The following is a 27,159-nucleotide window of genomic DNA, read 5'->3' as shown; positions in this document are numbered from 1 at the left end:
GGGTTGGTGGGGAGAGGGAAGGGAGCAGGAGGTGGCAGGGATGGACGGGCTTGCAGACCCAGCTGGGTGGTAGGGTTGCCCGCTGAGGGAAGCAATAGGTTCTGGTTTGTAGGGAAAGATCATGAGTCTGGTTTTTGGACATGCTAAATTTGAGGCAATGGAGTCTGGACCTGATAAAGGATGAGGAATTATGCCAATCATTTACTCATTCATTCAACAACTGTTTATGGAGCTCTTGCACATGGCAAGCACAGCAGTAAATGATACAAAGTGAGGACATAGATAAGATTGTTACAGACTTTGATAAGGAGATAAGGCCTGGTGAGGTGAAAGAGAGTGACTGGGAGTGAGAGGAGTGGACTACAGAAGTTGGAGTGGACAGAAGAGGCAGCATTTGAGCTGAAACCTGAATGTTGAGAACAAACCGGATCGAGAAGTGTGGGGATGAGCATCCCAGGCCAGGGGCACAGCATATGGCAGGCGTGGAGTGAGCAAGAAAAGAACGGCTCAAAATGTTCAGAGTGAGAACCAGGAGCCAGGATGAACAGGGACTTACAGGCTAAAGTAAGGGCTTCACATTGTTTCCCAGGACTGTGGAAAGCCATTGAAGAAGGTTTTATGCAGGGGATTGATGGGATCCACTTCCCATGCACAAAGATCAGCCCAACCCTGAGGAAAAACCAAAGTGGAATTCTAGGGAACTCGCTGGCTAGGGGTTGCTGGAGAGCAGGCGCTCAGTGGTGAGGCTGTTTGATGACCCCTGTAAAGAAGGAGCCAGGCTGCAGGAGTGGCTGTGGGCAATGGGGAGCAGGAGGAGGGAGAAGAGGAGGAGGAGCTGATTGGCAGCTGGACTTGGTCAGAGATTGGTTTTAGGGAAGAAAGAAGGTGAAACTGCTAAATCCAACTCCTGGTAGGCTGGGAGAATTTTGGGGCCACTGCCTGCAATGGCTGTCCGTGAAGTACATGCAGGCTATTTTGGGTCTCCACCACCCATTCTTTGAGAACGCCCTGCTTCCACTCCACATGGTTCTGAAACTGAGAGTCTACGGGCTCTAATGAACACGTGACCCAAGCTGGCCAATCAGGGCTCCCCATTCCCTGGCCACAGTGATTGGTCCAGGCTGGCACGTGACAAGCCCAGAGACGTTTTATGGGGTTTGCTAAGGACTCTGGAAGACAGGTTATCTCTTCTTGTGAGCCCTGAGGACCATATGAACTTGGAGCTGCCAGAGGCCATCTTTCCCTACCTGGGAATGAAACAAGGTAAGAGATAAGGATAGTTGTTGAGACACAGAGAAATTTGTGATGCTATTGTCTGAGCTCCTAATTCATCTGCATCTAAAGGCATACAAATCCTTGAATTTCCTCCATGCAAGAGCCCGTACATTCCTCTTTCTGTTTAAGTTAGTCTGAATTGAGTTTCTGTCACGTGAACCCCAAGAATATTGATTAGCATCTTTGGGAAGGAAAACTTTTCTGCGGAGCATGTGACAGAACAAGAGCGCGGGGTCTCAGGGATGAACCAGGTTAGCAGTGTTTGCTCCCTTTGGAGGCTGAGAGGCGCCGAAATCCAGGCTTCTTTTATCTGGAGCAGCTGCTCTTTCATTGGTTTTACACTTGGAGGTTCTGCATGAGTTTTCACTAACGGTTTCCTTGGCTAAAAATGTTTGGAAACAACTGAGCCACATTGGTGCCATTCTTTTACAGGTGGGGAAACTGAAGGCCAGGGACGCTAGTCACTACCTGAAGCCACACACCTGGGGAGAGGTCAGGCCAGGTGTGGGACACGGGCTGCAGCCCTTACCCCGGCATCCTTCTCAGTGGAGCGGGCTGCCTGCTGCCGAGGCCGGGGCTGGGGAGTCTGCAGTGAGGGCAGAAGGTTCCAGTTCCGAGGGTGCCCTTCCTAGATGCTGCAAGTGAGGGGCCTGACATTAACATCCTTTCCTTCCAGGGAGGGGCAGCCCCTGGGAGCCAGAGTCACAGGCTGGGACAGTGGAGGCAGAAAGAGGGAAAAAGGCCCTGAGGCTGAGCTCCTGGGGTTCCACTCAAGGTCAGGGAAGATGACGCTGCTGACTCTGCTGACTCAGCATCGCGCGGGGCTGCCAGTTACCAGGACTGTGGAGTGCAGCCTAAACTTGGGGTTTGGGGCACAAGCTTTGGAACAGGAGCTAAGTTCAAATCCCAGATCTGCCCCTGACTAGCTGTGGGACGTGGGCGAGACAATCAGGGTCTCTGAGTCGTGGTTTCCTTATCTGTGAAATGAGATAAAATTCATAACAGCCTCGCAGGAATGAGGTGAGATTTAAATGCGATCCTGCCCATCAAGAACATTGCATAGTGCTGGCGCCTGGAAAGTGCCCAGTAAACTGTTACTCTGCTACTATAATTTAATAAGGATCATTATTTCTTTCCAAGTTCCACACTGCAGGGTGGGGACTGGAAACCTCAAAAAGCAGAGCCCAGAAAAGCCGGGACCAGGGGCTGGTTTGTGAATTGGCACTAAAATCCCACCTTACAGTAAATTTCCCACAGAAATGAAGCATGAGTGTTCAATTTTTTTGCCACTTAATGGGATTGTGACTTTTCTTCCAGCCATGGTTCTTTCTCATGAGTTAAAGTTGTAGTAAATGCTGTCACTGTTCGCAACTCTGTTTTATTTTTACTTGTGTGATGAACAATCAAAATAAATAAATTGGCTGTGTGATTTCAAGTTACGAAAACAAAACAAAACAAAGTTCCCTGCCTTGCCAATGGGGCAGATTCATCTTCTCCCAGGTTTAGGCATCTGGGGGGCTTCGTGGCTGGGATATAGACACAGTTGCATGACATTCTAGGCTGAGAGGAGCAGACCAAACATGTCAGTGCATCTTTCCTCCACCAGCAATTTGAATAAGAAATAAATATAAAGCTAACGTTTACTGACCTTTCACCTCCACCAGGTACTTAACTCTGTGTGTTTTATATGAAGTCTCTCCAATAAGTTTTCCCAAAGCTAAGGATTAGTATTGGTTCCTTCTGCAGATGAGGAAATGAGGTTGAGGCGGGGTAAATGACTTGCCCAAGGACGCATGGCCAGTAAAGGTCCTGAGGCACTCTGGATAGAGGGTGAGTGAATTGCAGGGCTCCAGAAAAGATGCTGAAACTCCTACTCACCTGTGGAGACTTCTTTTGGTGGGAGTTGACCTATGGGTGTTGTATTAAAATATGGTGGCTGTGCCTGTCTGGGTTTCCAGGGCATCTTGGAAGGCATATAGCCTGGACTCAGCTCAGAGTACTACTAACTCCCTGGTAGACTGTTTATTTAAAAAAGTAGTGGTCTCCCCCAGCGTAAACTCCTAAACTTTGAAAGTGCATTAGTCACGTTTTGCACTGTTATGTGGCGTGATAAATAGCCCACAAAATCTCAGGGGCTTACAACCACAAATGTGGGTCTCAGGTAGCTCTGATTTAGGCCATGAGTCTATGATCAGGCGTATTGCACATGTTTTCTTCATTTGGGAATCAGTGGTTACCCAGAGGATGTCTTATGACAAATGGCAGAAGCACAAACCAACAAGCCAAACTAAGGAAGCACATTTATAACTTCTGTTTGCATCACATTCATTTCCATTCCATTGGCTAAAGAAAGTCAAATGGCTGAGCAATCCAACCTGCCATACAAAGGCAACTCGCCCCAAGGCCATCTTGCCTTACCACACCTTGCCTTGCCACAGCTTCTCCTTCCGTGAGGATGAGGTAGGAGGAACATTACTAAAGACCGAAGGGAGAAACAGAGAGGCTGTAGTGGGCATCTGTTGTTTCTGCTTGCCCAGCATCCATTCTACTGGTAAATGATCCCCAGTTTCCCTTTGGTGAATCATCTCTTCCCCACTCTCTGCCCTTAGGACTTGGGGGGTAGGAGGGATGCTGTTCTCATCTGCCAGCTTCAGGGGTGGACACCTGATCTGATCCTGGCCAGTGGAAATATTACACCATCTTGGCCAAATGGTTGGCTCCGGCTGGTTCATGTGACCTAAGCTGGGCCAGTGAAAATGATACCCAGGACTTGTGCTGGAGCTAGAACAGATGTGCACATTTCCACCGCGTTTATGAAGCTTATAGAATACAAGCCTGGAGCCTCTGTAGCCATCTTTGCTGCCATAAGATAAAGCCAACACAGAAGAAAACAGACCCAAAGGATGAGACAGATTTGTGAGAGCAGTGTTTGAGCATCTGGATCCAGCAGTGAAAGCCCTAAAATTATAATAAATTCCTTTTGGAGGGTGAAGGTGTGGGGAGACTTAAGCTGGTTTGAATTGGATATTTGTCGTTTGCAACCAAAATACTCCTTACTGATTCAGAAATAGGGTGCGTTCCTAAGACCAGACCTGGGTTCAAATCCTGGCCCTGCCAATTAGAGCCGTGTGACCCAGTTGAGCCTCTGTCTCCTCAGTAAAATGAAAACAGAAGTCCTTAGCTCGAGGGTCGTTGTGAGGGCCTGCCATATAAAGTAGCCATTTGGATTTGGCAAATTGTAGACACTCAACGAATGGTTGACGTTTATTATAATCAAATGGTTCAGAAGCAGGCTTCCTGTCCCTGGGCGAGTGCCCAGGCACACAGTTTGTTTGCCCACAGATCCCACAAGTCACACGACACCCCTTCCTGACGCCCGTGGGAGGCTGGGGTTGGCACAGGCTCTGAGCTCTGGCAGGCTGCACCTTCCCTCCCAAACTTCCTTCTCACCCGCCTCAGGCCCCAGCGGGCTCATCGTCTCGCAACTGTGGCCGTCAGGGCCCCCCAGACCAGCCCTGGCCCTGCCCTTCCTCACAGCACTCGCGCGGCCAGTTAAAATGCATATGTGTGTGGGACTGAATGAATTCTGCAGAGACATCATTTAGGCCTCCTCCTCCCAAGTCTGTCAACATTCCTTCAGCAAATCTTGCTGACAGGTCTCTTCAAAACCTTTTCTTTTCTATTTTCTTTCTTTTTTTTTCAAACCCTTTCCTTCAACAGGGTCTGAGTCACCTCCTGCCCTGCCCAGCCCAGCCCACGTGGCCCTCCCCTCATCCTCAAACCCTCACCGCTGCAGCTGCATCTGTGTGCCCCTCTGGGCTGCATACGGGGGTTAATTAAGCCTTGTTTACACTGTCCTGTTGCTTTTTTTTTTTTTTTCCCTTTCTATTTCTTCTTCTCCCAACATGGGAGGTTTCAAGACTTCTCTTTCTGGTAGCTTGGTAGGAAGGAAACCATGCAGATAGATAAAGGGTCGATTTTTCCTGAAAATGGGGGCTGGAGAAGGGAGAGGTGGGAGCAGAAAATAAATGTTTGGGGGAAACTAAGAGTCTAAGAATGAGTGTTTGTTGAGTATCTACAATTTGCCAAGCCCAGACGGCTGCTTTATATGGCGGGCCCTCACAATGACCCCTGAGCTAAGGTAGCTTCAGGCTGATGGGAGGGAAGGCTAACGTGGGGCCTTCCCCCAACCGTTACAGGAGTCCCTGTCCTGGGTGCTGACCACTGAGAGCAGGTGTTTGGGTCAGGGGCGAGGGGGTGGGTAGGTGCTGCTTGGTGGGACCCTATTGTAAAACCAGAGGGGTGGAGATGAGGAGGGGGGTGGGCAGAGGAGGGAATGTGGTGAGGGCCTCAAGGCAGAAAAAGAGGGGCCCCCAAAGCCCACTTGTCCCTAAGCCTGCTCTCCCAGAGCAGTGACCTCTAAGGTACAGTTTGAGATGAGGAGGAGTCCCACCCAGAATTCTCTCTCCTTCCAGCTGGATGTCCCAGGACTGGGTAAACATTATGAGGCCAGGAGCTGCAATGAGATAGGTAGAGGGGTGGATGAGTGGAGAGATGAATAGATACAGATACAAGCATACATTCATATATGATAGGGATAGATAGACCAAGTAGATAGATGGATAGATAGATACATAGATAGATACATACATTATGATAGGGATAGATTAGATAGATGGGTAGAAAGATGGATGGATAGATAGATACCTACCTACCTACAAGATAGGGATAGATAGATTACATAGATGAATGGGTGGATGGATGGATGCTGCCAGAATGCAAAACACCAGAAGTGGACTGGCTTTTATAAAAGGGGGGCTATTTGGTTACAAAGTTATAGTCTTAAGGCCATAAAGTGTCCACGGTAACACATCAGCAGTTGGGTACCTTCTCTGGAGGACGGCCAATGGTGTCTGGAGAACCGCTGTTAGCTGGGAAGGCACGTGGTGGTGTCTGCTCCAAAGTTCTGGGTTCAAAATGGCTTTCTTCCAGGATGTTCCTCTCTAGGCTGCAGTTCCTCAAAAATACCACTCTCAATTGCTCTTGGGGCATTTGTCCTCTCTTAGCTTCTCCGGAGCAAATGTATGCTTTCAACGGCTGTCTTCAAACAGTCTCTCATCTGCAGCTACTCTCAGCTTCTGTGCATTCTTCGAAGAGTCCCTCTTGGCTGTCAGGCTTGCTCCTTCTGTCTGAGCTTATATAGTGCTCCAGTCATTTAATTCAGACCCATCCTGAATGGGTGGGGCAACACCTCCATGGAAATTATCCAACCAAAGGTCTTGTCCACAGTTGATTGAATCACATCTCCATGGAAACACCCAAAGGATTCCGAAATCTAATCAACACTAATACATCTGCCCACACAAGATTGTATCAAAGACAATGGTGTTTGGGGGACCTAATATATTCAAGCCAGCACAGATGGATAGATAGATGGATGGTAGGAATAGATAAGTAGTTAGCTAGCTAGCAGGACTTCAGAACTGTGACTCATACATTCATTGGTAAGCACAGTTTTCTTAAACACCACTTATGTGCCACTTATGTGCCAGGTATGCCAGGTACTGATTATACCACAACAAGAGAAACAGGCATGGTCCCTGCTCTCACAATGCCTTCTATTTTCATTCCTCTGGTTACTTCCTAGGGTGAGTCACACAGCAGCCCACACCTACCCCCACCTCAACCAGGAAAAGATAAAAGGCAGGGCCTGAAGGGCTGGTACCCTAATAGGTACATTTTAAGAAGCTGACAGGCATTGTTAAAACACATCATTGAGTTTTGGGAGTCAGACCCACCTAACTCCCAAATCCCCAGCATTTCTCCTTACTAGCTGTGTGGCCTTGGGCAAGACTATTCACCTCTCTGAGCCTTGGTTGCCTCATTCATTCATTCATTATTTATTTTGATACTTGCTAAGTACTAGGCACTATTCTCGGTGCCAAGGATATAGCAGTGAACAGAGTAGACAAAATCCAAGTCTTTGTGCAGTTTACATTGTAGTTGAAGGGAGACAGACAAATTACAAAGTAAAAATGTAAGACATCAGTTAGGGATGAGTGGAATGGAGAAAAATAAGGCAGGGAAACAACAGAGAAAAACAAAGGGATGGGGAGTGCTGGGGGGCGGGGAGGGAGGAGTTCATTTGAGAAGATACCTAAAAGAGGCATCAGCCATGCAGATATCTGAGGGAGAAGGATTCCAGGCAGAGAGAACAGTAAGTGCAAATGCCCTGGGGCAGGAGGGACTTTGCAAATGTGATTAATCTCCCTCCTTGAGATGGGATGACTATCCTGGATTATCTTGGTGTGCTGGTTTGAATCTGTTATGTCCCCCACAAAAGCCATGTCCTTTAATGCAATCTTACGGGGGCAGACTTATTGGTCTTTTGATTAGGGTGGGACCTTTTGATTAGGTTGTTTCCATGGACATGTGACCCACCCAATTGTAGGTGAGACCTTTTGATTAGATCATTTCCATGGAGGTTGTGAACCAAACCATCCAGTGATTAGTTCACTGGAATACTTAAGAGAGCTTATGGAGAGAAGGAGCTCAGAGAACCTGAGGGAGACATTTTGGAGAGAAGCTAAGATATGTGATCCAGACTTTGCCCCCTGAAGAAGCTAAGAGTTGACACAGACCCAGACACTTGGAGGTGTGGACAGAAAGAAGTTTGGAGATGGTAAGCCAAGAGATGAAGCCCAGAGTTGGCCCTGGAGAAGCTAAGAGAGGACCCCCAGATGCTTAGAGAGAAATGCTCTGGGAAAATAAGCATGATGCACAGAAGCTAAGAAAGATAAGCTAAGAGAGACAGAAGCCCAGAGTCATTTTGGAAAAAAGCCACTTTGAAACCAGAACCCAGGAGCAAAGGACCAGCAGACGCCAGCCCTGTGTCATCCCAGCTGACAGAGGTGTTCCGGATGCCATCGGCCTTCCTTCAGTGAAGGCATCTTGTTGATGCCTTAGGTGGACAGTTTTATGATCTTAGAACTGTAAATTTGTAACTAAATAAATCCCCTTTATAAAAGCCAATCCATTTCTGGTATTTTGCATAATGGCAGCTCTAGCAAACCAGAACGCTGGGTAAACCTGATATAATCACAGAATTATTTACAACAGGGAGGCAGGAGATCAGAAGGACTGCAGGAAATGTGATGACAGAAGGAAGAGGTTGGAGTGATATAAGGAAGGGGCCACAAGCCAAAGAATACAGCCGGCCTATAAAAGTTTGAAAAGGCAAGGAAACAGTTTCTCCCATGAAACCTGCGGAAAGAACACAGCCTGGCTGACCCCTTGAGTTTTAGACTTCTGGCCCCCAGAACTGTGAGAGAATGAATTTGTATGGTTTTAAGCCTCTAATTTTGTGATAGTTTGTTACAGCAGTTATAGGAAACTAACACAAGAAGTGAATGAGCCAGTGACAGTCCCTGCCTGAGGCTGGAAAGAATGAGGAGCCCAGGAGCCCAAGAGGCGGGAGAGCTGGCTTGGGGACTGCCTGAGAACCTCACGAAGGCTAAAAGGACTAACCCTGCAGGACTCTGGGAGCTTGGGTGGGGCCTTTGCTCTGCCCCCATCATCTACCCCCACCCCACCCCCAGTCACAGGCCCAGGGCATCTTTTCCCACCCAAATCCTTCGGACCCTGGTTCCAGTTCCACTATAGGGCAGAAAGCCCCCGGCTGCTCCACTCTTTTGTCTCCAGGCCTTTGCACAGGCCCTGCCCTGTACCAGGAGCCCCCCACCCGCTGTAGCCTTCATCTGGCTCACCCCTCTCCTTGACTTAGCCTTGTCTGTCTCCATCCCCTTATTTTCCTTTCTCATTCCCCCATGAAGTGGGGGTCCCTCTTCTGGATTCACTCTACCCTAACTTAGCCATTAGGACCCTTTTGTATTTTAGTGCTTGTTTCCTTGTCTGCTTTCCCCTCTAAGAGCAAGGCAAAGGGCTCTTGTTTGTTGAGTTCTTACTGTGGGCCAGGCAGGGCCACTGTGAAAAGCTGCATAAGCTGTGCATGCCCAACAGTGATGCGAATAGCACCCCCTGGAGCTGTGCAAGATGCCGGTAACTATGCTAAGTGCTAGATACACATTTTCACATTAACTTCTCACACTGACCCTCTGGGGTAGGTTTCAGTATTATGCCCATTTAACGGATGAGGAAGCAGTTGGTGGGGCAGAAGGGGCACACGCTCAGCTCCATGAGCCATATATAGTTTTTTATGCTTTTGTTGAACATTTTGTCATATCCTCACTGTGACCCTGTGAGGTTGGTGCTATAGTTATCCCTGTTTTACAGATGGGAACACTGAGGCTCAGAGAGACAAAGGCTCAGGCAGCTGATGAGCTGGGATTGGAACACAGGTCTCCTAGCTCCTGAGTCTGGACTCTGAAGTCTCTGCAGGGCTGTCTGACTCTTTCGAGTGTAGGGACCCTTATTTGCTGATGCATCTGCCTGGTATAGCAAAGTAAGTGTTCACTAAAAACCTGCTGACTGAAGGAATGAATGAGGAAGGAATGCCCTGGGAGGCAATCTTGCTGTTCCTTGATTGTGACCTTGGGGAATCTTCATTACCTGGTTTGTAGTAATTTGCAGCTGTGGATGGCTATAAAGGTCAAATGAACTCATGTCTGCAGCAGCCCCTGGAGAACAGACCAGCAGTGGGGGCGGGGGGCAGTTTTCTGGGCCCATGTGCAGGCTCTTGGCCTCCTCACCTTCTCTCCTGGCCCGGAAGGCCCTGAGACCTTGCCCCCAAGAGGGGCTAGCCATGACAGCTGGGTCCTTGTTTCTTCCCAGGGGGACCCCAGAGAATTTCTTCCTGTTTTCGTCTCCCTGTCCCCATGGGCCAGGCCCCAGGGGCTGTGGTGTCAGGAGCAACTGAGGCTCCCAGAGGGGCTGTAGCATGCTTTGCGGGGAACAATGGCATCTCATGGTGGCTGGGGAAGGTCCAAATGGGCTTATCGATGGAGCTGTGACCAGGCCACCAGTGCCCTGCCCTTCCTTGGGGCTCAGCTTCATGGCTCCCCAAGTACATTTGCACCAAAGACCTTGATTAATCCTTATAATCCCCCATGAGATGACTCTCAATCAAAATGAAAGTGCACATTTCTTGGTTGTCTACTTGTAGCCAGGCACTGAGTTGAAGTCTTCATCTGGATCATGTTTTTTTTTCCTCCTCCTGACAAGCTTATGAAAAAAATACCATTATTGATATTATTCCCATTTGTGGATGAGTTAACCGAGGCACAAAAGGTAAAGCTCCCTGTCCGAGATGACACATTCAGCAAGGAGCAGAGGCAACTCTGAACCCAGTCTGAGTTCAGGAACCCCATCTGAGATGAGGAAAATGAGGCTCAGAGAGGCAAAGTGACTTGCCCAAGGTCTTCAACCCAACCCCTGAAAGCCGAGGCCTGGCGCTTTTTGGGGAGAGTGAGAAAGGGCTGGGGTTTGCCATCTTCTTGGGCTCTGGTGGGGCAGCCCTGGGAGAGCTGGGTTTTGGGAAATGCACTGGGCCCTTGAGGGCCATGGGCTTCTGTTTCCTCAGCTATAAAATAGCGGAAGCAACAGAGGTGCAACTGACAGACCTATTATTCCTCCTTCCAAAGTTTCCTCCCACTCTGCATTATCAAGCCCCGGCTTTTCTAGAGCAGTTTCTGGCCCCAATACAGGCCCCATAAACGTCAGTCAGTGGGGCCCCACCTCACCCGGCTGCCTCCCTCCCCTCCCCAACCCAAGCGCCTCTAATTGGAGTCCTGTCAGTTGAGTTATTGGCTCAATATTTTTATAGGTTCCCTGAACTCCCTTCCCCCCAAGCCCCCCTAAACAAAGGAGCTATGAGACTCAAGCCAAAAAAATAAAATAACGCAGAAAATGTGTGCCAGTGGTCAAGACCCTGCAGGGCTGAGGTGGAGAACTTTCCATCTGGGCTCGGCCCTGGGCAGGACCTACTCCTGTTCTTCTGGCAGCTCCTGCCTCCTCCTTCCTGCCCCTGCTGCTCCACAGAAGCTTCTCTGTCCCCTCAGGCTGCGATAGCTCCTGACTAGGCCACTCTAGAGGTTCTGGGAAGGGTAGGGTCTGCAGGCAGCCAGCCAGGAACGTCAGTCAGTCTGTCATTGTCTCACAGTCAGACTCTGTTACACAGTCAGGGCCACACAGGGAGGCGCGGCCTCTCACACTGTGAGTCACAGTTACAGTTTGTCAGTCACAGTCACAGTTCGTCAGTCACCCGGCCAACCTCAACCAGACAGCCAGTCCGCAAACCCAGCCCGTCAGGCAATCAGCCATCATCTCACAGGCAGATTCAGTTACACACTCAGGGACACCCCATCACAGCCACTCACATGGGGACTCAGTTATGGTCACCTGGTCACTCAGCCAGTCAGTAATTAGTCATTGCCTCAGAGTCAGACCCTGTTACACAGTCAGAGCTACACAGTCAGACGTGGCCACACACCCCGTGGGTTACAGCCCTGGTCAGCAGGTCTCCTACCATCTGGTCAATCTTAGTCTGATAGCCAGTCAGTCAGTCAGTCAGTCAGTCCAGGCAGGGTCAGTTAGCCCATCTTGAACAGCCAGCCTGTCACCTGGTGGTCATCAGTCACCCAGATGGCCAATCAAACTCAGCCAGCCGGTAGTGAGCACACTCAACTCAGGTACACTGTCACGGCCATCCAGTCAGGCACAGTTGCTCCCACCATGAGTCACCAGGCTGCTCGCTGGCCTGAGTCAGTCAGTCTGGACAGTCGATCTCTGGCAGTCAAGGTGGACAGTCACTTTTCAATTACTCAGGCAGGTGGTCAGTGCACAGTCAGTTTCTGTCAATTGAACTGTCAGTCAGAATTAGTCACAGGCAACCACAGTCTGTGGCCTGGACAGTCACAGCCACAAGGAAACACTAGCCAGCCAGTGAATCCCAAAAAGGCATACAGTGATGTCTTTCAGGTCACAGCCATGTACAGTCATCTAGTCAGCTAAAACCAGTCAGTCACAGGGGTCAGTCAGCAAGGTCACTACTCAAAACTGCCAGTTAGGAAGTCATAGTTAGTCACCCAACCATCTAGTCCATCGGTTTTTCAATCACAATTGTCCAGCAGTCAAAATAGTCAGTGACAGTCAACTACCTAGTTATCCAGTCAGTATGAGTCAGTCAGGCAACTAACCAGTCAACTACCCAACAAACCCACTGTCCACCCCTAGCCAGCCAGTCATGTGGTCTGTGAGTCAATCTTCTGGTCAACCAGTCACCTGGTCAGTCATATTTAGTCACAGACCTCCAGACTCTGTGGCCTCGTCATTGCCATTCACAGCTGGCCACCATCAGTCAGCCATCGGTCACTCATCCAAACCTGTCAACACCAAGACAGGCAGATTTCTTAGAGTACCAAATGAGAGGCAAACCCCAAATCAAATGGAAAATGTGCCTTCAACCCCTTTAGCAACGCCCAGAATCAGTGGTCCAGAATCAGCCTCCTGCTCCTGATTCACAGGGGAGTGGGGGAGTGGGGAGGGAGGGCAACTTGGCTGGCATAGGAGTTCAATGGAGAGGCCACAGCTGATGGCTGTGGAGAGAGCAGACCCTCTGGTGGGCTATCTGTCCCTGTTCCCTGAATGCTCCATGGAGGGTTTTCTCCATGGAGCATTCAGGGACCCAACAGCTCTTCCCAGCTGACGGATGCAGGGGGCAATGAGAGCGTGACATGCCCCTGATATCTCTGGCACAGGCACTCCCTGTGCCTCCTCCTTCCTCCCCTTTTCCTCTCTCCTATTTCCTCTGCCTCCTTGCCTTTCCACTCCCTTCTCCATCGCTACCTCCCACTGTTCTGCCTAGATAAATGCCTAACCCTCCCCCATGTAGTCTGATCCTGTCCCTGACATCTCACGGTGCCACTCACCTCCCCTACACACGTGTGCGTATGCGCGTGCACACACAGACACACACACACACAGACACACACACACGCCTTGTTTCTTGGCTTTCCTCCTAATTTCAGAACACCCTGTTCCAGGCAGCCTGTGAGTAAACACTGGGACCCCCTCCCCCGCCTCTGCCCTCAGGCCCTTCCCCTCTACCCTCCTGCACATCGCTGGCCCTGGCAGGACCCCCTCCTGGCCTGAGCATCACTGTCCTGTCTGTGGATTTTTCCTACTGCAAACTCCTTCTTGGTGGAGGAGGATAACAGAGAACGCCTGGGGAGGGGAGGCATCTCCTTCACTTAATTCCTGTGCCCAGGGCCTGGGGCCTTCCCTGGAGCCAGGCAGGGCTCCCCAAGGCATTTTCGTTACCCAGGCAAACACTGGCTCGAGTCCAGCTCCGAGAGTCAGCCAGGATTTCTAGGTCTGAGGGGAGAACTGTGCATTTCCCAGAGGCTGGGCTGCTTTCTGCTGGAATGGGGCATCCTCCTAGTGGAGGGGGACCCTCAGGACCCCTGCTGACACCTGGGCTCAACCAGTTATTAGTCATGTGGCAACACTGGGCACATGAGTCAGTTAGCTCATTAGTTCCTTACTTAGGGCTTTGGAGCCTCAGCTTGCTCCTCTTTAAAATGGAGATGGTATCAGGCTCCACCTCCTAGGGTCTGGGTGAGGACAAAATGAAGAAGGCACATCAAGGGCTTAGGGCAGGGTCTGGGAGCTCCTGTGACTGCAAGCCTGGCAAATTGGTGGCTCCAGCAAAAGGGGTTCCCTGAGGCCTCTTTCCATGCCCCTTCTCTCCACCGGTTCCAAACACCTCCCTGACCTGTCACAGCTTCCAGTCATTAGGGCTTTCTGTGTGCCAGGCACAGGGCTTCGGGGGTATTGACATTGTCACCCTGCACCCTTACAATAACCCATGAGGTCTAGGCTCTCGTTATTTACATTTTGCGTTTGAGGAAACTGAGGTTCTAACAGTTGAAGTAATTTGCCCACAGCCACAGGTAACAAACGGCAGAGCCAGAGCTGGCTGACTTCCAAGGTCTGTGGGGTGACATATGGCACCAACCCTTGTGCTGAAAGTCATGTGTGCATTCTGTCCCTGCATCCCCAGCCCTGCCCCCCAACGTTTCACTCTGGCAGTTCCTCTTTGGGAGGAACCTTGGCCTCTTTTTTTGCCTGCCTCTCCTATCAGCATTACTTCAGGCTCTGGCTCTCTGCTCTCTGCTTGATGTCCCTGAATATTTGTTCTTCCTTCTTCTTTAGAAATTGAACTTCCAAATATTAGGTGGACACATGAATCCCTAAAATAAAGATGACATTCTCCAGCCTTCCCTGCTGCCGGGTGTAGCCTTAGGACTAAGTTGTGGCCAAGATGTAAGAGCTGGGCTTCTCCTCACCTTTAGGACCTCCTTTCTGTGAATTAGCAACAGCTGCCCCCTCGGAGCAGCTGCAGCTCCGTGGCACAGGCTTTGCTGAATGGGTGGCAGGTCTGTGTCCATTAGACAATGGGCCCTTCCGCCAGGAGGATGCAGCCCCGTGCCAGGGCACACTGCTTTGGAACAGAGCATGGACCAGGGTTTTAGCCTCCACTCACCCCCAAGGAAACAATCCTGGGGCTCTGGGGGTTTATTGAGGGGCTCAGGGCTTTGCCCCTGTGCTGTGCTCCCACCCATAGGCTGTGGGCAGCTCAGGATGTGGAGAGAGAGTGGAGAATTTGCCTCATGAGCTATGTGGGCCCAGAGTGGGACTCTCTTGGGGCCTGTGACTATCTAAAGTTAGCTTTCCCCACCCACTTTCCCCACCCTCCCTCCTTCCTTCCCTGTCTCCTTCTCTCGCCCCCTCCCCGCAACACTTCTCTCCCTTCTCTCCCTTCTCCTCTTCTTCCCCTCCCCCCTTCGATTCACCTCCTTCCCCCTTCCTTTCTTCCTTTTCTCTCCTTGTTCTCTTCCTCTCCCCCCTCCTCTGTCTCTTCTCCTCATCCCCTCCTCTTCTCTCCTCCTTTCCTGGGTCTCTCTCTCTCTAGCTCTATCTGTCCTTCCTGCATCTCCTCCCCATCTCCCTCCTTCAAACTTCCCTTCTCCTCTCCTTTAGTTGGTGCGTCTCTTTTTTGTCTTAGTCTCTGTTTCTCCCTCTGTCCCTTGCTCTCTCTCCCTGCTCCTATTTTATTTCCTCCTCTGCTGAATCCGCAGCCATGAACTCAGGCTTGCAAGAGCTGCCACATTTCTATATATTTTTCAAGATAACCTAAACTGACTCCGAGGGCCAGCCTGCTGTGTGGATGGGATGTGCACGTTCAGTCCTGACTGGAGCCTTCCCCCACCCTTCCCACAGGGTTCCTGTGCAGAAGAGAATTTCTGAGACACTCCACCCAGCCCTCCCTCCCCCAACTGCACCCCCTGCACTGGCACCTCAGAGCTGCTGCCTGGCAAGAGTGGCTCCTTCTAAGCCACAGCTGGAGCTGGCAGTCAGTATCAGAGCCCGGGTCCTGCCTCCTTAGGGACACCACCTGGTCGTCTCCCCCACCCCAGGACCGGCCACCTCCCTGGGGGTGCACTGAGCATCTTCCTACTTCATCCCCTTCCTAGGGCGTCTTTCCCTAGTCTTCCCTCTGGGAACCCAGTTGAATCTAGATTTTACAATGGCCAGAGGAGAGGCTCTCTGCAGGAACCCCAGGGGGCCTGGCAATCCCCTGGGACTCACCATGAACAAGTCACAGACAGCTCTCCTTCCTGATTCTCCCCCAGCAGCAGAGAGAAAACAAATACCCAAGCATATCTCCCTTAAGCATTCTCCTTCTCCCTCCCCTCCCCTCCCCCCCTTCCCCTCAATGCTCCTGAGTCCCCACTTTTCACACCCGGGATCTCTTTTGGGTACTCCTGTGTCCTGAACGGTGGGGGAGCTGGGGTAGGGGGTGTCAGGCACACACGGGGGTGATGGTGGGAGGTAGGGGATGGAAGGGTGGAAGGGGGGCTAGGTAGGGGTGCATGGCAGGCACACGTGTGTGTGTGTGTGTGCGCGTGCGTGCAGGGGGGCTGTCCATAGAGGCCATGTGGAAGACCATCCCGTCTTTCAGACTCCCTCTTGGCTCTTCCCTTCACAGCCCCCACTTGGAGAGTCTTAAAGAGAACTTAAGCTTCTTGGAAAAGACTGCTCTGGAGAGGGGCTGGGAGTGGTGTTTTCCTCCTCCCAGTTCCCCCTGGCACCCAGCTTCTGCTCTATCTCCTAGCAGTTACCCAATATGATGTTTATTGACAAAATTTGTTGATTGTTGGATGGATTAATAGCTGAGTGGACACCAGAGGAGGCTGGGGGTGGGGGGCAGCGCTCAGCCTGGGGAGGTCCCTGAGACACTTCAGAAACTCCTATTTGACTGAGGAATTTGGATCTGCAAGGAATGCAGGGACAGTCTTTAGGAGACACCTAGAAGCTATCTTTTTGTGGGTGCGGGGGTGGGAGGGTGGTAGAAAAAGGCTTCTGGGCTTCCAAATCACCGCGTCCTGTGGGGCCTTGATCCAGATAACAAGCATCTTAATGACAAACAACTCTTCACCAGCACCCCCCCCCCCTCCAGGCCCCACAGGAGGTGCAAGGGGGCTGCCTTAACCTGTAAACCCATCCTAGCAGCAATAACAAGTTGAGGTTTTCACCCAGGTGCTCCTGAGAGGGTGGTGAGAGGCCTCAATTTGGGGGCCGTCCTGTAGGAGAGAATCCTGTAACCCATCCCCTAAGGGCCTCCCAGCAGCTCTGAGAAGGACTTTATTTTCAATCACACTTGGCAGCGAGGAGCCTTTTGAAGGGCTGCAGGGTGGAGGTCGTCAGCTGAAGCCCTTAATTCTCAGACCCGAGGGGCCTTTGCAAAGACATTTCCTCTCCTGCTGAGCACAAACCCACCATTTCCCTCACTTCCCGACTCCAAGGAGGAGGGCCAGGCCGCAGTGTGAAATGCTCTGAGAGGACTCCTGCTGGGCAACAAGGCTCCGAAGAAAAAGGCAGATGGCTCCCCACTGCCCTCGGGATGACATCCAACTGCCTGCCTGCCTGATTAACAAAGGCCGTCCTTATGCTGCCTGCCTCGGGGCCCTGCTCCAGCCTGGGCCCTTGCCACAGGCCCTTCCAGCCACTTCCAGCTTCTGTTATCCTTAGAACAGGTCTCCTAGCACTCCAAGTTGCCCCCTCTACCGAGAATACTCTTCCCTCCCACCGTCTCTCAGCTACCTCCCAAGCAACCTTCAGGATTTAGACGCCACTTCCTCCAGGAAGCCTTCCCAGAATGCCTCAGGGTAGATGCTCCTAACTGTTAGGAGCTCAGGTAAACCTGGGTTAGAATCCCACTTACTAGCTCTGTAAACTTGTGTGTTACTTAACTTCTCTGAGTCCTGCTTTTCTCATCTGTTAATGAGGATTGTGAAAGAGAGACTTGCCCCAGGATGCTGTGTTCAAGGTTTGGTTCCATCGCTCAGCATGAGTTACACATGCTGCCCGAGCCTAGTGGCTTAAAACAGCAACAGTCATAGATTTTGTTCATAAATCTGCAATTTGGGCAGGGCTGGGTAAGGACAGTGTTTCTCAGCTTCACATTACAAAGGGTGAGGTGTCTGGACTGGAGCTGGATCCTACAATTTCAAGATGGCTCACCCACATGGGTAGCAAGAAGGTGCTGACTGTCGGCTGGGGGCTCAGCCAGGGCTTTGGGCTGGGGACCTCGGGTTTCCATGTGTCTCTCCACGAGGCTGCTTGAACTTCCTCATGCCATCCCCAAGAGCAAGCAACCCAAAAAACCAGAGGGAAGTTGTACTTGCCTTGTATGACCCAGACTCAGAAGTTGCACAGTCATGGCACAATCCTGCCCAGAATCCAGGGCAGGGATCATAGACTCCACCTCCCCATGGGAGAAATGTCAATGTCACATTGTAAAACACATATCGGAGATGAAGATACCATTGTGGCCATTTTTTGAAAATACAACTTGCCACATCCTGTTGCACTATCAAGAGTTAACACTTAGCCAGACACTGAGCTAAGCCCTTTGTGCATGCTATCTCATTTAATTTTCACATAACACTGATGCTATTATCTTCATTTCATGGATGAGGAACTGAAGTTCAGAGAGGTGACAGCTAGAGAGTGACAGTCAGACCCTGTGCGCCTCCAGAGGGATGTCACCGGTCACTGCTCTCCCAAAGTTCCTTGCCTGCTGCACCTCACCTCTGGCTCTTTGGCCCCGACCTTGGGGCTTACTTTATTCTTGACATTGAGAATTCTTCCTTTTATGCTTTTTTCTCATGTAAGAGAGAGCCAGCTGGTGGTGGGTGAGGCACTAGATCGGAGTCCTGATTCTGGCACTCACAGGGTATTAGTTCACCATCAATGTAAAAAGGGCTAACAGCTGGTACTTTCTGCTCACATCACCCTCACCACTGCCCCTTTTTACTGACAAGGAATCAGACAGGTGAACTGACTTGCCCAAGGCCACGGAGCAAGTAAGGGGAGGAGTGGGGAGTTGACCTGGGTGCTTTTACTCTAAGTTCCTCCACTTACAGCTGTGAACATGATTAGTTGAAATGAAATAATGAAAGCCATAGTGGCAGTGGCTGCTTGGCTGGTGAGAGGAGCCTGGGTCCCTGAGGCTGCACCAGCTGTGGGCAGGAGGGAGGCTGAGTGGTTGTGTGGCTTGGGGGTGACAAGCTGGTGTCTGGGATCCCAACTTTGCCACTTACTGCTGTGTCACCTTGAAAAACACTTAACCTCCCTGAGGGTCCAATTCCCTGTCTGCAAAAGGAGGCTAATAATAGCCGCTTTACTGGGTCATTGTGGATATGAAATAAGAGAATGCATATGAGGTCTTTTCACAGGGTCTGGTACACAGCACATACTTGGTAAAGAACGTCTATATTTATTTGTACCCGTCACCTCCCAGACCCCTGAGATCTCATGTCAAAGGCTGGGCACATAGAGGAGCTCCATAAGTGTTTGTTGATTGAATGATAATTTCCATTTTTTAGAGACGGAGGCCTAGGGAAACTAACTTTTTATGCTCAATGACAGAAATGCAAGGAGGATCTGTAGCATAAATGAACATGTGTGTTCTTGCAGTGTTCCTCTGAGTTCCCCCAGAAGGCAGCCTCTGAGGCAAAGATTTGAGGACAGTTAGTAGGGAAGGGAGGAACTGAGACAGGGGAGGGAAGGCAGCCAAGACAGGGCATGTTAATGAGCAGGTGGCTGCTGGGGGCAGCTGGGGTCAGGCCCTTTGGGGACCCCTGGGAGGCAGCCTTTGAATTGCCCCACCTGAGGAGCAAGGAAGCTGGGTATTTAAGCCCCACCCATCACTGGCCAGGCTGCTCCTGAGGGCGTTAAACTCCACGTGCTCTGTGTTGCCAAGTGCACTCCTGGAGCCAGAGAACTCCCAAGGACAGAGGCTGCAGGTGCTTTTTGAGAAGGTACTGGGTGTCGGGCATGTGGGTGAGGCACCAATGTGGGTGAGACTCATTTTGAACTCTGAGGATGTCCTGACTTGAGGGGTCCTTCAAAGGCAAAATATTATTCTGAGAACAACCTCCTTGTGGTCCTCTGCTCCATCCTCCCCTACCCTCTGCAGGGCCTACACTTTCCTTTAGAGCTCTGCTCTCTGTCTTGAGGAAACTTCCTCCTCCGGCAGCCTTCTGCAGTGTTCTCTCCCCAGTCCCTTGATAGCAGGGGTGTTTGACCTGGAGACCACGCTGAGACTCAGAAGAACTAAGGCTGGCTGGCAAGCTGGTGGGCCTGTCTGGAGGAGCTGGTGTGCATGAGGGCATTTAACACATTTTGGGGGAAAGGAACCCCTCTGTCCCACCTCCTACTGCCAACCCCAGCTTCTGAGTCCTTTGGAGAAAGGGGCTGCAGGACAAGCTGCCTGCTTAGCACAGTGTGGGGCCATGCGATTTACACTAGGTTTGCAGTTGAACCTGGGTTCTCATCTTGGCCATGCCACTTTCTAGGCTGTGACCTTGGACAAATTACTTTCTTCTCCAAGCTCATTCTTCCTCATCTGTAATATAGGGACTGTTGGGCTGGTGTGAGTATGACTTTAGGTAAAGATGCACACGTAGACCCCTAGACCCCATTACCCTGAGCATCTGATAAACCCTAGAGTGAGGCAAGGAGTATCTCCCCCTTTCAGCCTGGAACCTGGGGCTCCAGGTTTGTTCTTGGAGGATCTGGGCCTTTGGGATCCCAGGAGTGGCATAGATGTTGGGGTCCACCCAGCTGACTTCCCATTGGGGACACAGCTGAGGACCCTCTCAAGACTCCAGGCAGTGAAAGTGGGTGAAGGGGGACTGGAGAGGAGAAGAGGTCCATGGCAAATGCTGCACATAAGCCCGTGTGAGTCACCCCCTTGGCAAACCTTACACACCCAGGGGAATGCTCAACAGGGAACTAAAGGTCCTGATTCACACATACAATGGGGGCAGCCCAGCCCAGTGTCATGCTGAGAGCTTTGAAAATCTGCTCTCAAACTGTCAGCAATGAAATGGAATCTGTTATTACCTTCATTTTATAGATGAGGAAACAGAAGCTCAGAAAGGTGAAGTAGATTCGAGGCTGGGATTTGGTTTCAAAGCACAATTTAAAAAAGTTCCTGCCTTATTCTGAACAGGGGGAAGAAAAATAAATTGAGAAGCTAGTTAAGTGTGCAGATCAGAGGAGCCTGCGAAGGGGGAAGGACAATCTTCCAGCGAAGGGGGAAGGACAATCTTCCAGCAGGACCAGTTACATAATTTGCAGGGGCTGCTGCAAAATGAAAATATAGGGACTGGCCCAGGACTGACTGAATAATGGATTCTCAAAGATTATCGAGAATTTCAAGACAGTGACCTCAGAACATTAAACCAAGCTTGCTGCCCTCCTGTATGTAGGGCCCAATACAGTTGCACAGGTTGTGCACCCAGGCAGTCGGCCCTGTTTCCCCTGCTTTGAACAGCTGATGGGGATAGATGGGGTTCCCTGTAACTAGATGGTTAAGCAAGAAGTTCCAGGGTCAGCTGGCCTGGGTTTGAATCTTGAATTTCCAGCTTCTTGGCTAATGACCTTGAACAATGTTAACTTCTCTGAGCCCTCAGTTTCCACATCTGCAAAATGGGATGTTAATAGTTCTTATCTTCTGGGGTGTCCTGATATGGGAAAAACAAAAACAATGCTGCAAAGAGTTGAACCCGGTGCCTGGGGCATAGGAGATACACCGATAGCAGGTATTAGAGTTATTAGTGCCCCCCTTCCCCCTAGCCCCTGAGAATGCCAGGCTCCAGCTGCCACTACCTCTCTGTGCTCAGTCTGGGCTGGAATCTGCGAGGCTGCAGCCTCCCTGCTCCGGCAGCCCCTCTTCCCGTCCGCATCCCCCAGGCTTTTAATGAGTTTAGTATTTTCATCAAATCATTCTTCCTACAACACAGGGCCATGGGAGGCTAAAAATAGCTCCCCAAGTCACATGACGGCTCCACATGCAGAGGCTCCCAGCAAAGGTACAAGTGCGACTCCCTGTTTCCTAGGAAATGAGAGTCATTGTGATGCCTGACGCCAGGCCGGCTGCCCGCCAACACAGCCAGGGCGGCTCGCAGAGCACAGCACATTGTTTGCTGCCACGTCCCCTAGGGTGACAGGCAGGCGGAGGGGGATGGGGAGGTGGGGTGGGGGTGCAGAGAGCTCCTGGAACTGGCAGATCCATGGTCTGGCACCCTTGAGTCTGGGCCAGAAGCTGCCTTGCCGTTGACAAATACTGCCCTGCAGAAACCTTTCTGGATCCACCCATACTACCACTACAGAATAACTCTTAGCACCCTACAGCAGTCTCACGACTCCCCAGCTTGAGTGCATCAGAATCCTCTGAAGGGCTTCTAAACACACTGGTTGCTGAGCCCCAGCCCCAGCCAGAGTTTCTGATCTAAGTCTGGGGTGATGCTCAAGAATTTGCATTTCTTGTGAGTTCTCACAGGATGCTGATGCTGTGCTCAGGGGAACAAACTCTGAGAACTGCTATCCTTAGATGCTCAGGCTGGTCTTTTCCCTCAGCTCCTTCATTACTTTCCACTGACCACTTTTTTTCAGCAACTCTAAATTACTTTTAGCACTGTGTACTTTTAGCACACCCCATGCCCTGGTCCTGTGCACAGCAAGATTTTTCTGGTTTTTGGGCCTTGGCTTTGGGTCTTGAAGCCTGGAGTGCCCTCCCTCCAACTTCTCGCTTGGCTCACTGCTACTCATGCTTTAATAGTAAGAACTACCAGTTATTGATCACTAAGGGCACATGCATTGTCTCTTCAAATTCTATGTGCTAGGCATTGATATCCTCATTTTCCAGGTGATAAAATGGACATTCAGAGTTTGGGAAGTCACAACCCCAAGTCCCAGAGCTAGAAAACAGAGGTGGAGTATAAGGCAGCCTGAAGTTCAAGCCCACAGGTGAGTCACAGCTTACCAATCCCCTTACTCAGGAAGCTATCACTAAAGCTTCCAGACTGGGTTTTGTACACCTTCTTGGAGCTCCCCTATTCTCCATGTATATCTTTAGCAGTGCACTTACAATCTTGCAGAACAGTTATCTGTTGATGGGTATATCTATTTGGGGGGCGGGGCTAGAGGTTAACAGAACAATCATGCATAAAAGACAGGATTTCCAGATACCACCCTGTTATTAACACCTTGCATAGGTGTAGAACATTTGTTGCAACTGATGAAATCACATTTTTATAATTGTTTGTTGTTTAAAGGCATGGACTTTGTTCTAATCATTACAGCATCCTATGTGCCTGGAACAGGGTCTGGCATATAGTTAAGTGTTCAATAAATGCTGTCTTGCCATCTGACTGACTGAATAATGGATGCTCAAATATTTGTTGAATGAATGAATAAATGGTTGCTGCCCAATCATCAAGTGAATGCATAAACAGTGGGTGTTCATTGCTGAACAAATGAATGAGATATTAAGTTCTCTATCCAAGTTGATTGGTTGAATGAATGAATTAATTAATAGTAGTTGCTGATAATTGTTTGCCTTACAAATTAATGAATATGTGAGTGGCTAGTAGAAACTTATTGAGTTTCTATTGCCTGGTTGGGTGACTAGATGGCTCATCTAGTAAATAGATGAGTTGAGTGGATAGATGGACAGATGGATGGATGGATGGGTGGATGGATGGATGAATAAATGGAGGGAGGGAAGGAGGGTGAGTGGGTATGTTGGTGTACAGGTAGATGGATGGGTGACTAGATGGAGGAATAGGTGGGTGGATTGGTGGATGGAAGGATAGATAGGTGGATTGGTGATTGGGGGGTGGGAGGCAGGCCCATGACTTTGGACTTGTTAACATGGGCACTCTGTGTGATCCAACCCTACCAGATAGACGGAAAAGAGTGAGTGCCCACAGAACCCCAGAGCACATGGAATCTACAGTCACCAGGCCGCATGAGGATTCTAGGCCACCAGCTCTAGTTTCACAAACAAGTGGATGATGCATCATGAACCTCAGGAGGTGGCTGTGAACTGTTTTAAATGCCAGGATGTCATCCGGATGGGAGACTGGGGCTTGACGTTTGTCATGTCCCTGTAGCACGTGTTTTAATGGCTAATTATTTTTCCTTTTCTGATGTGGCTCCTTGGGAGGAGAGCCGGGGTGCTTGGCTGGAAGCCGGAGACCTGGGCTCTGCAATTGAATCTCATAATGAGCCAGAAGTGAATTAACCCAATCTACCAGCTGTGGAGCAGACTGGAGGGCCACACGCCCAGGGCCAGCCCAGGTGGGTCTCCACCAGGGCTGTCTGGCACCTGCAGAGAGTCCAGAATGTGCCAACATCCAGGTGGATATCTATTTTGGGAGAGACAGGTTGTTAGTTTTAAAGTTACTTGATTTTGATTAAAATGAAATTATTAACCATGTGTTAGAAAAAAGGTCTTACTATCTATGGGACATTGTATAAATGCCTTACTTGAATGATCTCATTCATTCTTATATCATTCCTTTGAGGGGGACTGTTATTATTGCCTTCCCCATTTTCTTTCTTTGCCAGCTCCTCAAAACAAATACCATGCAATGAGTTAGCTTAAACAACAGGAATTTATTGGCTAGCAGTCTGAAATCAAGGCATCAGCATGGTGGTGATGCTAAAACTCCTGAAGACTGGCGTTTTAGGGCTGGCTTCAATAACCTTGGGTCCCGGCTTTTCTGCCGCATGACAATGTACATGGCGGCCTCTCCTGTCATTGCTGGGTTCCACTGGCTTCCGGTTTGCATTCCTCCCTCTGGTTTTCTCTCACTATGTCTGATTTTTATTCTATCTATAAAGGATTCCTCTAGCCTGTTTCACATGTGGCTATTGAGCACTTGAAATGTGGCTACTGTGACTGAGGAGCCAGATCTTCAATTTAACTTAACTTGAAGTTACTTAAATTGAAACAGCCTCATGAGGCTGGTGGTTACCATAATAAATAGAGTGAGTGTAAAGGTTTGAAAGAAAACTTTATGGAGGTGACAGCTCTCCCCTTTCCCACTTACTTTCTTGCCTCTGTGCAGGAGAAGGGGGCACTGTCGGGTGAGCCAGGTGTACTGGCGGGCAGGGGCACGCTGTGGTCACAACCCTCTCACCAGGCGTGGCCGCCTCTCCCCTCTCTTGGGGCTGGATAGCCAAGCGGAAGTTAGGGCCTGCATGGCCATCTTGTCCTCTTTCCTGCTTCTCATGAGGCCAAGCAGGCGGCCGGACACGGGATGGGGCTTGCAGACTGGAGAAGCCTATGTGGGTCATGGTAGAAGGGCAACTTTTAGTTTCCTTCCTCTGACTTCTCATGTGAGTTTGTCTCCCAGAAGAACTCTGGGGACAGGAGTGTGTGTGGTGTGGTGTGGTGTGGAGTATGGATGGCAGGGAAGGGGTTGTTGTCTGGCCGTGGTTTGGAGGATTCAAGCATTCCCAAGTCCCTAAAATATTGGCAGCTAATAAGGTCTGGAGTCCCTAACGATGCTGTTGCCTTATTTTTTGTCTTCTGGTATTTTAATTGAAAAAAAAAACAAAAAACAAAAAATCTCACATGTAATATAAAAACACATTCCCTTTGTCAGAGATTAAAATAATTCAGACAGTCTTCCCCATAAGTAAAATTGCCTCTGGCCGTCCCCTCAGTCTTCCTCTGTACACACAGACACACATATACACCAGTGGGGTGTTTTTTTCCCACAATGGAAGTGATCATAAATATACATTGTTCTGTGACTTGCTTTTCTCACTTACCATACCTTGGGAATCTTTCCAAATCTGTTATTGAAGGTAAATCCCATTCCCTTTTAACTGCTACATAGTATTCCATTGTATGCATGTTACACCGTTTACTTATTACTCCGTTGGTAGATATTTGCTTTTTTCCCTAGGTTTCAGTATCACTAACTCTGCTGCAGTGAGCATTCTTGTGTGTACTTCTTTGTGCACGTGTGAGCATAAGAAGGCATGCACACACATTCGTGGCAGGGAGTTGTGTAGATTATTCTTTGGCTGAGCAGGTCTTCACTGGCCCCTACCCCAAACTCCATGGCAGGAGAGCATTTCCCGCCCCACTGAATCGGGCTTGGCTATGGTTTGGTCAAGGGCATGAAGGTGGAAGTGATGGTGGCGGAAACACCCCTCTTTGTGCTCCTGCCATCACCAGGAGGCTGGTGGTCCCGGGAGGAGGAGGGCCCTCGCCCGGTGCCCAGCCCAGCCATGCCAAGCCTACATCAGCCGAGCCCCAGCCGACCTGCAGGCAAGTGAGGGAGAAAAGAAATGCTTGTTGTTCTCTGTAGTTGAAATTTCAGAGTTGCTGCACAGGAAGCCTTGCCTGATACAGGAATGAAGCTGGTAGAGCTTTTGGCATTTATCAAAATGTTTACTGCGTATGCACTTTGACATAACTGTTGTACTTCCAGGAGTTATGTGAACAATGATCTTTAAACAAACTCCCGCTTGGTAACAGAGGGTGTCCCCTCTCTGTCCCATTCAATGGAAGGGGCTGTTCAGGCATTGGGCTGTTAACTTACCGAGCAGCTCACACAGCCTCCACCCCCACTCCCTACCCCAGGCGAGTTGGTGCTCCAGGGGTGACACAGCACCTACAACTGAGTCTGTCTGGGCAGCCCTGGCTCTTGCGGCAAACACAGAGTTAGAACGTCTGACTTGAGAGCCTTCCAGTCTCACCCAGCAGGACCTGCAGCCCCCACACAAGTGGTTCCATTCGCCACCACGGCTGCCTGGGGCTCAAGATTGCCTGGGAAAACTCCTAAGACAGAAGGCCTGGGCAAAGAATAATTTCCCACTGGATTGAAGTTGACTGTTTTCCACTCACCCCCCAGACAGCCAATCCCTTTTCACTAAGCAACCGCCATTCCTCAAACTCTACCCCCCACCTCCACCGCCCCTCACCACTCCAGTGGCCTCTTGGTTGGGATTGCGTGAACGTTTCCTTGGGTGGAAAGAGGCTCAGGGTGCTGGCTGCCTCAGTCTCCTGTTTCTTCAGCTGCTCCCTCAAGGCTGAAGGGAATAAAATCAACTCCGGCACCAGGTCCTGCGGACACCTTACAGAGAAATTCGTCTTTTGTTGGGGGAAAGCCCAGATGAAATCTCTGAGCTGAGAAATAAATCTGTTTGCTTGCTGTCCCCACTCGCCTCTCAGTTCATCTGTCACTGTTAGCTCAGTGCTGATAATTCTGTCGAGTTGGAGCACTCGCCCGGTTTGGCAGTGAATTGAGTTGAGAAGGATTTTTTCCTGGGCAGAAACTCGCTGTGTCCCTGGTTATTTGCGGTGGATGCCATTCTCAGGGTTGGGGGAGGGGAGGTGGCTGCATGTAGGGGAGTGCAGCCGTCCGGGTCATCCTGCCCAGCCGTGACTGGGTATCTGTGAATCAGCTGGTGGTGTCTGCCCACCCACAGGGAAGTGATAAGCACAGAAAACTGTCCTCATCAGCCAGCCCAGGGCGTCCACAAGGCTGT

General features: G+C 50.3%; 1 long non-coding RNA gene across 1 annotated transcript; it reads left to right on the top strand.

The window, feature by feature from the left end:
- The first annotated feature begins 1,151 nt into the window (after positions 1-1,151).
- On the top strand, positions 1,152-23,770 carry LOC119529149. Its single transcript, XR_005215815.1, has 3 exons — positions 1,152-1,263; positions 22,514-22,614; positions 23,552-23,770. It is a non-coding gene; the product is annotated as an uncharacterized LOC119529149 (long non-coding RNA).
- Positions 23,771-27,159: the final 3,389 nt, after the last annotated feature.

This window comes from Choloepus didactylus, chromosome 1 (genome assembly GCF_015220235.1).
Source record: "Choloepus didactylus isolate mChoDid1 chromosome 1, mChoDid1.pri, whole genome shotgun sequence".
Lineage (NCBI taxonomy): Eukaryota > Metazoa > Chordata > Mammalia > Pilosa > Megalonychidae > Choloepus > Choloepus didactylus.
The sequence above is the reverse complement of the archived record's forward strand: the minus strand, read 5'-3'. Positions and strand labels throughout refer to the sequence as shown.